General features: G+C 39.7%; 1 non-coding gene across 1 annotated transcript; it reads left to right on the top strand.

The window, feature by feature from the left end:
• The first annotated feature begins 2,296 nt into the window (after nucleotides 1-2,296).
• On the top strand, nucleotides 2,297-2,368 carry TRNAA-UGC (transfer RNA alanine (anticodon UGC)). The gene has a single exon. It is a non-coding gene; the product is annotated as a tRNA-Ala (tRNA).
• The last annotated feature ends 7,533 nt before the right edge of the window (nucleotides 2,369-9,901 follow it).

Here is a 9,901-nt window from a genome sequence, read left to right on the forward strand (position 1 = left end):
AGAGGATCTTTAGTAGCCAAAACAATTGTGAAGAAGAATGAAGTTGAAGAACTTAAACTACATAAATTTAAGGCTTATTTTTTAATTTATCTTTTAATTGAAGGATAATTGCTTTGCAGAATTTTGTTGCTTTCTGTCAAATCTCAATATGAATCATCCATAGGTATACATATATCTTTTATACATTCCTTTTAAAAGGCTTATTTTAAAACTATAGTAATTAAAAACATGTGGTACTCACTTAAATAAGGGAAGTTAGATCCGTGGACTATAATAGAGTATCCAGAAATAGACTCAAACCATATGCTGTCAATTGAATTTCGAAAAAGATTCTGGTGGGAATGTAAAATGGGAAAATTGCTTTGGAATGTAAGAAACTGTTATTAAAAATTTAGAGATAAAACATCATATTACTCTGTCATTCCACTTCCACATATTTACACAGAAAAAAAGTAAAGTGCTCATCCTAGGAAGAATTATGTGTGAATACTCATGCTAGTTTCATTTACAAGGGAAATAGTGGTGAATGGACTTACAGAGGTGTTTTATATGTAGTATATACAATGGGATAGTTCTCCTCAAGAAGAAGGAAGAAAATATTGGTACAAGCAACTACATAGGCCAATCTCAGAACAATTATGTTGTGTGAAAAAAGCCAAACAAAAAACAATAACTACTGTATGATCCTACAGTTCAAAAGTCTATAAGATGCACACTAATGCTTAGTGACAGAATGCAGATCAATAATTTCAAGTGTTGGGAGGGGAAGGAGAGGGGCAAGGTGGGCTTACAAAAGGGCACAAGGAAACTGTGGGATGAAGAATATGCTCATTATCTTGATCGTGGTGATAATATCATAGTTAACATGCGTCAGAACATCAATTTTACATCTTAAATATGTGCAATTCTAAAATATGTGTAAATGACAGTTCTAAGTATTGACAAGGATATGGAATAATAGGTCTTTCACATATTGTTGTGTAGAAATGTAAAACAGTTTGGAAAACTACTGGGCCTTCTTTATAAAATTCAACATACACCTGCCTTTTGATTCAGACAGTCCATTACTAGTTATTTACTCAGTTCCAGTGAAAAGATTTGTCTCTATGAACATTGTACAAGAATGTTCATAACAGCATCATACTTAGTATCCAAAGACTATAAAAGACACTCAATTACTCACAAGAGGTGAATGGACAAATAGATTATGATTCAGTAGAATATTTCTAAATAATAAAAAAGAAATGGATTACTGATAAACCCAACAATGGGTAAGAATCTTTAATACACCAAAGAAGCCAGGCATGAAGGAGTACATGTTCTAATGGTTCTATTTCTGTGAAGTTTTAAAAAGGCAAAACCATACTATGGTGACAAAAATCAGAAAATCCCCCAAGCATAGGGGAGGGGAAAGGACAGTTTGGAAAAAAAGAACAGGAGAGAATAGGGGCTTCCCAAGTGATATAGTTTTCCAAGTATATCCCAACTTCTCAAGTTGTATATTCCCAAGTATATATTCTAGTAAAGAATCTACCTGCCAATGCAGGAAACAGAGGATTCTTTTTAAACTATTTGCTTTGTAAATTTGGTCATTTGTTGCTATGATATAGCAGGAGGATAAAAGTTGTACAGACATAAAACAGCTCATGAGATAAAGTCTAATTTGAAGACCATGATAGAAGCAAAGATTTGACAAGTTTGCGATTGGAGCATGTTTTCCAGAAGTGATCGAGACAGTAGTGTTTAGCTGGGTGTTTTTTCATTTGTTTGTTGTTAGCTAGCAGGTGAGCTTGGTAGGTGAGGCTCAGCAGTTGAAATGGGAAACTGTCTGTCTCTCGGACAGGAAGTAGTAGTTGAAGGAGAAGCTCTAAGAAACCAAAGGAAGGTACTCAAGAGAGAATTAATATTTACACTCTGAAAAGTAACCAAAACACCTGGGTAGGAGTCTAACACCTCAGAAGCCTATAGCAAGAGAAGCAGTTGGATTTCCAGGCAATAGTACTGGAGTGGATTGCCATTTCCTTCTCCAGGGGATCTTCCCAACCTAGGGATTGAACCCAGGTCTCCTGCATTGTAGACAGACGCTTTACCATCTGAGCCACCAGGGAAGTCCTAGGTGACAACAGAGGAATCTAATAGAAAACACTGGCGTTGTTCCCTGAACCTGAAGATCGTTCATTATCCTCCAGAATATTTTTCTTCTGATCTTACCATGTTTGCTGCTTTGTTTTCCCTTACAGTTCAGGAGTCCTGTTATTGCTTACAAAGTGCTGCTTAACAACCTCTTACAGAAATAGGGGGTGTAGCTCAGTGGTAGAGCATGTGCTTTGCATGCACAAGGCCCTGGGTTCAATTCCTAGCACCTCCATCTGTCCTTTTCTCTCAGTTCTCTCACAGCTAAAATTTTTCAACACAATAATGCCCTTAAAGCTAAGCAGTACAACAAATATTATCCTCTTCTTATAAAAAAGAAACAAATTTTGATCATTTCCCTTCAATCTAGACTTTCAAATTACCTTTCTCAAAAATATTGTAAAAAGGAGAAAAGAGCAAACAGCCACCATGACACATCCTTACCATCTGCTGCCAGATCCACGGTACTTACACCTTAATGTTACCAAAAATATCATGCTCCACAGAAGAACCATATTTGTTATAATATTAACCTTTTAAACTTTTTGTATGTAACACTTCATCCCACCAGATTTTGAGTAAAAGCACTGCTGCAGAAAGCTGCAGTACACTTATGATTTTACTTCCAGGTCATTTGGCACATTGGTGCCAATGCCGAAGAGTGAACTGTGAAACCGCACAATCAAGTGTTCACATGCCTTTGGGCACTGACTCTGATTATGTGCATTGACTCTGATTATCCGCCCAGCCTCAATCGCTACCACACTCTTGCAGCAATTCACATGCCCATGATACAGGATACAGTACTACTCGTATGATCTTGAAACTGATAAACTCCAAATTAATCTCAGAAATAAAAGTTGAACATTTCTAAAACTGCTTTTCTTACAGAACTGTTGTGAAATTGTCCTCTACACTCTCAGGGCAAATCAAGAAATAAGGAAAGAAATAGAAATAGTTTGATTTCTCATTGAAAAGGTTTCTAATTGAAAAGCAAGCTCATAAATTGAATATATGATTGAAACAATACTCAGGGGGTACTATTATGAAAACTCTCTTACTCTCTTAAAACTCTGTTTTGTGATTTTAGTTTGATTTCGTCTTTTTCCTCCTACTCTTTCCTCCTCTTTTTTTAAAAAGATTTTTAAACGTTATTGATTTCATAAAATAAACATTTGCTTGAATGAAAAGCTTGATACCATTTTTATGTCAGTCATTAGATTTCAAATAGATTTGAAATTCCATTTTCCTGATTTCTTATCTATTCTTTTCTGAGGCTATATATCTCTATCAAATTTATTTGAATAAGCATTCATAAGTCATAAGTCATTGAGTTCACCATAAGGACACCTAAGAAAATGTCCTTTATAAACATCGTTCTCCAAGATCTCTTATGGGAGAACAGCTAAAAGCTACTTTACATTAGTGAAGTATTCCCAGTTTTCCAAAGCTGTCCAAGGAAGGAGTTTAAAAGAGCTCTCAGGACATGTTTCAAGGTTGAAGTGGAAGATTCAGAACCCTTTGACAGAGACCACAGTCCTACTTTGTCAGGAGCAAACTTAATGGCAACCCACTCCAGTACTTTTGCCTGGAAAATTCCATGGACTGAGGAGCCTTGTAGGCTACAGTCCATGGGGTTGCAAAGAGTCGGACAGGACTGAGTGACGTCAGTGTCAATGTCAATAGCCCCTCTTACTATAAAGACATCTACTTTTATCATCCATAAGCCCTCCAGTTTCTCAGAACTACCCTCTTACAAGCAATAGTGCAGAGAACTCTACTCTGTAATGTCCTTTATGGGAAAAGAATCTTAAAAAGGAGTGGATATATGTATATTTATAACTGATCCACGTTGCTGTATACCTAAAACTAACACAACAGTGAAAACCAACAAATTCCAATAAAAACTTTAAAGAAAAGCAAAGTGTCCTTAATAACTGCTTTCTCTAGCAGAAAACTCCACTCATTTTGAATATTCTTGTTTAAGCAATTATATTTTAAAAAGATTTGAACAGTAATTGTAAAGTCTTTATATACTGACTGCTGGAATCATCGTTTTCAGAGCCCCTTGTTCCTTTGTGCAGATCTGTATTCGCATGGGTCACCATTTTCCTTGACAGAAGGACGACCTGTACCATTTGTCCAGTGCATTGTTATCTGTAATCCACGTGATTCTTTCTCCAGCCTTAGATAGTTTCCTAATACATATCAACTTATTAGTGTTCAGCTGAATACTACAAGAGGCCAACTGCAGATTTCAGTGTTATTCTCTCTATCCAGCTGCCTTCTCTTTGGAACCTGGCCTGAGATCCTAAGCCATCTTGGTTTCCCTAGACTCGCAGGTCCATCCCTATGATGCACAGATATCCATTCTCATGTGAATTTCCCCTCCTGTGTCTGCTTACAGGTCTTCTCCTCACAGAGCTCAGAAACAAATCCAAGAGCTAAGCTAACGGGCCAATATGTGAGATGGACAGCAACCGATCCAAGTTTCGACCCAGAGAAAAGATCAGTCGCTCAGTCATGTCCGACTCTTTGCGACCCCATGAATCACAGCACGCCAGGCCTCCCTGTCTATCACCAACTCCCGGAGTTCACTCAGACTCATGGCCATCGAGTCAGTGATGCCATCCAGCCATCTCATCCTCTGTCGTCCCCTTCTCCTCCTGCCCCCAATCCCTCCCAGCATCACAGTCTTTTCCAATGAGTCAACTCTTCGCATGAGGTGGCCAAAGTACTGGAGTTTCAGCTTTAGCATCATTCCTTCCAAAGAAATCCCAGGGCTGATCTCCTTCAAAATGGACTGGTTGGATCTCCTTGCAGTCCAAGGGACTCTCAAGAGTCTTCTCCAACACCACAGTTCAAAAGCATCAATTCTTCAGCACTCAGCCTTCTTCACAGTCCAACTCTCACATTCATACATGACCACTGGAAAAACCATAGCCTTGACTAGACGAACCTTTGTTGGCAAAGTAATGTCTCTGCTTTTGAATATGCTATCTAGGTTGGTCATAACTTTCCTTCTAAGGAGTAAGCGTCTTTTAATTTCATGGCTGCAGTCACCATCTGTAGTGATTTTGGAGCCCAGAAAAATAACGTCTGACACTGTTTCCACTGTTTCCCCATCTACTTCCCATGAAGTGGTGGGACCAGATGCCATGATCTTCGTTTTCTGAATGTTGAGCTTTAAGCCAACTTTTTTCAGAGGAGCTATCCCACATTGAAGGTCACGAAGGGCGACAGTGAGGAGATACCCCCTCATCCAAGGTAAGGAGCAATGGCTGCACTTTGCTGGAGCAGCAGTGAAGAGATACCCCACGCCCAAGGTAAGAGAAACCCAAGTAAGACAGTAGGTGTTGCAAGAGGGTATCAGAGGGCAAACACACTGAAACCATACTCACAGAAAACTAGTTAATCTAATCACACTAGGACCACAGCCTTGTCTAACTCAATGAAACTAAGCCATGCCAGTGGGGCAATCCAAGACGGGTGGGTCATGGTAGAGAGATTTGACAGAATGTGGTCCACTGGAGAAGGGAATGGCAAACCACTTCAATATTCTTGCCTTGAGAACCCCGTGAACAGTATGAAAAGGCAAAATGATAGGATACTGAAAGAGAAACTCCCCAGTAGGTGCCCAATATGCTACTGAAGATCAGTGGAGAAATAACTCCAGAAAGAATGAAGGGATGGAACCAAAGCAAAAACAATACCCAACTGTGGATGTGACTGGTGATAAAAGCAAGGTCTGATGCTGTAAAGAGCAATATTGCATAGGAACCTGGAATGTCAGGTCCATGAATCAGGGCAAATTGGAAGTGGTCAAACAAGAAATGGCAAGAGAGAATGTCGACATTCTAGGAATCAGCGAACTAAGATGGACTGGAATGGGTGAATTTAACTCAGATGACCATTATATCTACTACTGCGGGCAGGAATCCCTCAGAAGGAGTGGAGTGGCCATCATGGTCAACAAAAGAGTCTGAAATGCAGTACTTGGATGCAATCTCAAAAACGACAGAATGATCTCTGTTCATTTCCAAGGCAAACCATTCAATATCACGGTAATCCAAGTCTATGCCCCAACCAATAATGCTGAAGAAGCTGAAGTTGAACGGTTCTGTGAAGACCTACAAGACCTTTTAGAACTAACACCCAAAAAAGATCTCCTTTTCATTATAGGGGACTGGAATGCAAAAGTAGGAAGTCAAGAAACACCTGGAGTAACAGGCAAATTTGGCCTTGGAATACAGAATGAAGCAGGGCAAAGACTAATAGAGTTTTGCCAAGAAAATGCACTGGTCATAATAAGCACCCTCTTCCAACAACACAAGAGAAGACTCTATACATGGACATCACCAGATGGTCAACACTGAAATCAGATTGATTATATTCTTTGCAGCCAAAGATGGAGAAGCTCTATACAGTCAGCAAAAACAAGACCAAGAGCTGACTGTGGCTCAGACCGTGAACTTCTTATTGCCAAATTCAGACTTAAATTGAAGAAAGTAGGGAAAACCACCAGACCATTCAGGTATGACCTAAATCAAATCCCTTATGATTATACAGTGGAAGTGAGAAATAGGTTTAAGGGCCTAGATCTGATAGATAGAGTGCCTGATGAACTATGGAATGAGGTGTGTGACATTGTACAGGAGACAGGGATCAAGACCATTCCCATAGAAAAGAAATGCAAAAAAGCAAAATCGCTGTCTGGGGAGGCCTTACAAATAGCTTTGACCCAGGGTCCCCAACAAAACATACACCTTCATTTTTCATTGTAATGGGTTGAATTGTGTCCGCCAAAAGATATGTTGAAGTACCTCAGAGTTTGACCTTATTTAGAAATAAAGTTGTTGCAGATATAATTTGTAAAGCTGAGATCCTCCTGTATAGGGGCTTCCCGGGTGATACTAGCCCACCTGCCAGTGCAGGATATATAAGAGACATGGGTTCAATTCCTAGGTCAAGAAGATCTCATGCAGGAGGGCATGGAAACCCACTCCAGTATTCTTGCCTGGAGAATCCCATGGACAGAGGAGCCTGACGGGATAGAGGCCATCAAACACAACTGAAGGACTTAGCACGTACATAGCACACACTGGGTAGGGTGAAACTTTATTCCCAAATAACTGGTGTCCTTTTAAGATATGATGTGGAGACACAGGAGAAGGTTGTTTTGTGAAGAGACAGATGAGCAGGGAGCAGGCCATGTGACAACAGACAGAGGCAGAGATAGGAGTGATGAGGCTACAAGCCAAGAGATGCTAAGGATTGCCAGCACCACCAGAAGCTGGGAAGACTCGAGGAAGGATTCATCCAGAATCTCAGAGGGAATGTGGCTCTGGGGACACCTTGATTTTGAAAATCTAGGCCCTAAACTGTGACAGAACCCATTTCTGTTGTTCTGATCCACCAAGTTTATAGTATTTTAGGGTAGCCCTGCGAAACTAATACACAGCCTGAAATGTTTAATCTAACCTGCTCTTCCATCCGTATCCATGCCTCAAACTTTACGAAATACTATCTGATATATCTCAGCTCCATCTGAGTCCAATCTGGATTTATGAGCACAAAGGAAAGTATCTAACTGACTGTGTGATTGACAATGTTGTCTGCCCCATCAATAAACAAAGGACACATTGAAGCCAGCAACCATTGTAGCTACCCTCACCTATGCACCATGAGGATATTCAAGGTGGAGAAAAACAGGATACTGGCCCGACATAGTTAAGGTGCATATGCAAGGATTGATTTCAATGAGCCAGATTCTTGCATCTTCCCGTACATAGAAAAGTACAAAATTCTTTAGCTTGAAATGTCTGGTTTTCTTGTTTATTACATGTACATGTATCTATTATTTTCAAATTATTTTCCCATTTAGGTTATTACAGAACATTGAGCAGTAATATTTTGATGTTCTGATTACCAGTTTTTTAGTTGCAAAAGTTGTATATATCCTGGCTCCTTCCTTACCTCTTGGGAGCAGTCCCTCAGAGCGATCCGAGAGGTTGTCCTCCAGGCTGAAGTGCTCAGTTTGTCCATCAGATAAAACATAATTCTCAACTTTTAGATTGTGTACTTTTTCTAGCTAGTAGATGCTAGGAAAATTTCATGGAAGAATTTGTTTTTAATCTGCACCTTACAATTTGATCAGATTTTACCATCTACAGATTCCTAGAAGGGAATTCTAGGCAAATGGAATACCATGTAAATTCTTTTCTAATCTTTAATTCTGAAGGTAATTCAGTTTAAGGGACCAAACCCATCAGTACTTTTATTTTTTTTAATTTTTACTTTTTCCACCTCTTTTACTTTATAGAGCAAATTTAGCTTCTCTTTCATTTGGAAATGGAAGCTGACTTTTTTTCACCTAAAAATAATTGATTAATTGGGCAATCACAGCTTTAGATAATATTAATAGAACATTAGAAACTTTAATTATCCATGTAAAACTGCAGATTGCTCATACCTCTGTCAAACAAACAGAAGTCTGCAGTGAGAAGCAAGTGGTGGCAAACTCTATGTATTTGAATTATACACTTAAATCTAGACTAACACTGTCCTTATTTGTAAACAGAGATTTTCTTTTATTTTCTGTTTTCAGTGCAAGTGCACTAGTAGTATATTTCAATGTAATTTTTTTAAGCTTTCAATACTAATGTCATAGATCAAACCAGACAAAAAATTCTGCTAATGATTTCATTTCTCTATTGTAATCAATAGACTAGTCCTGCCCTTGGGATAAGATTACTGTTTTTACCTCAACTGCTTCTCTCTTAGTGTGAAAATGAGCTGAGTAGAGCTTTCCTTCAGAGAAGGCAGTGGCAACCCACTCCAGTACTCTTGCCTGGAAAATCCCAGGGACAGGGGAGCCTGGTGGGCTGCCGTCTATGGGGTCACACAGAGTCAGACACGACTGAAGCGATGTAGCAGCAACAGCAGCAGCAGAGCTTTCCTTCCATATGAAGAGACTGTATACAGCTACAGGAGAGAAAGTTTATTGAAGATGAATTGATAAAGGTTCCCTGTTGAAGCTCTAAGGTCACACTAACTTTGGGGATCTTAGAAAGCTCATAGTTAGTGTCAAAAGTTCTGTAGTAACTTTGTTTAAGAGTAACTTTGCCAGTGACTCCCATCATCTTTCTTAAAATAAGTATATTCTATTAGTGACTGCAGCCATGAAATTAAAAGACGCTTACTCCTTGGAAGGAAAGTTATGACCAACCTAGATAGCATATTCAAAAGCAGAGACATTACTTTGCCAACAAAGGTTCGTCTAGTCAAGGCTATGGTTTTTCCAATGGTCATGTATGGATGTGAGAGTTGGACTGTGAAGAAGGCTGAGTGCTGAAGAATTGATGCTTTTGAACTGTGGTGTCGGAGAAGACTCTTGAGAGTCCCTTGGACTGCAAGGAGATCCAACCAGTCCATTTTGAAGGAGATCAGCCCTGGGATTTCTTTGGAAGGAATGATGCTAAAGCTGAAACTCCAGTACTTTGGCCACCTCATGCGAAGAGTTGACTCATTGGAAAAGACTCTGATGCTGGGAGGGACTGGGGGCAGGAGGAGAAGGGGATGACAGAGGATGAGATGGCTGGATGTCATCACTGACTCGATGGACGTGAGTCTCAGTGAACTCCAGGAGTTGATGATGGACAGCGAGGCCTGGTGTGCTGCGATTCATGGGGTCGCAAAGAGTTGGACACGACTGAGTGACTGATCTGATCTGATTAGTACCTGCTTAAGGACTGATGGAATGACTTCG

This window comes from Bos mutus, chromosome 9 (genome assembly GCF_027580195.1).
Source record: "Bos mutus isolate GX-2022 chromosome 9, NWIPB_WYAK_1.1, whole genome shotgun sequence".
In the NCBI taxonomy this organism is placed as follows: Eukaryota; Metazoa; Chordata; class Mammalia; order Artiodactyla; family Bovidae; genus Bos; species Bos mutus.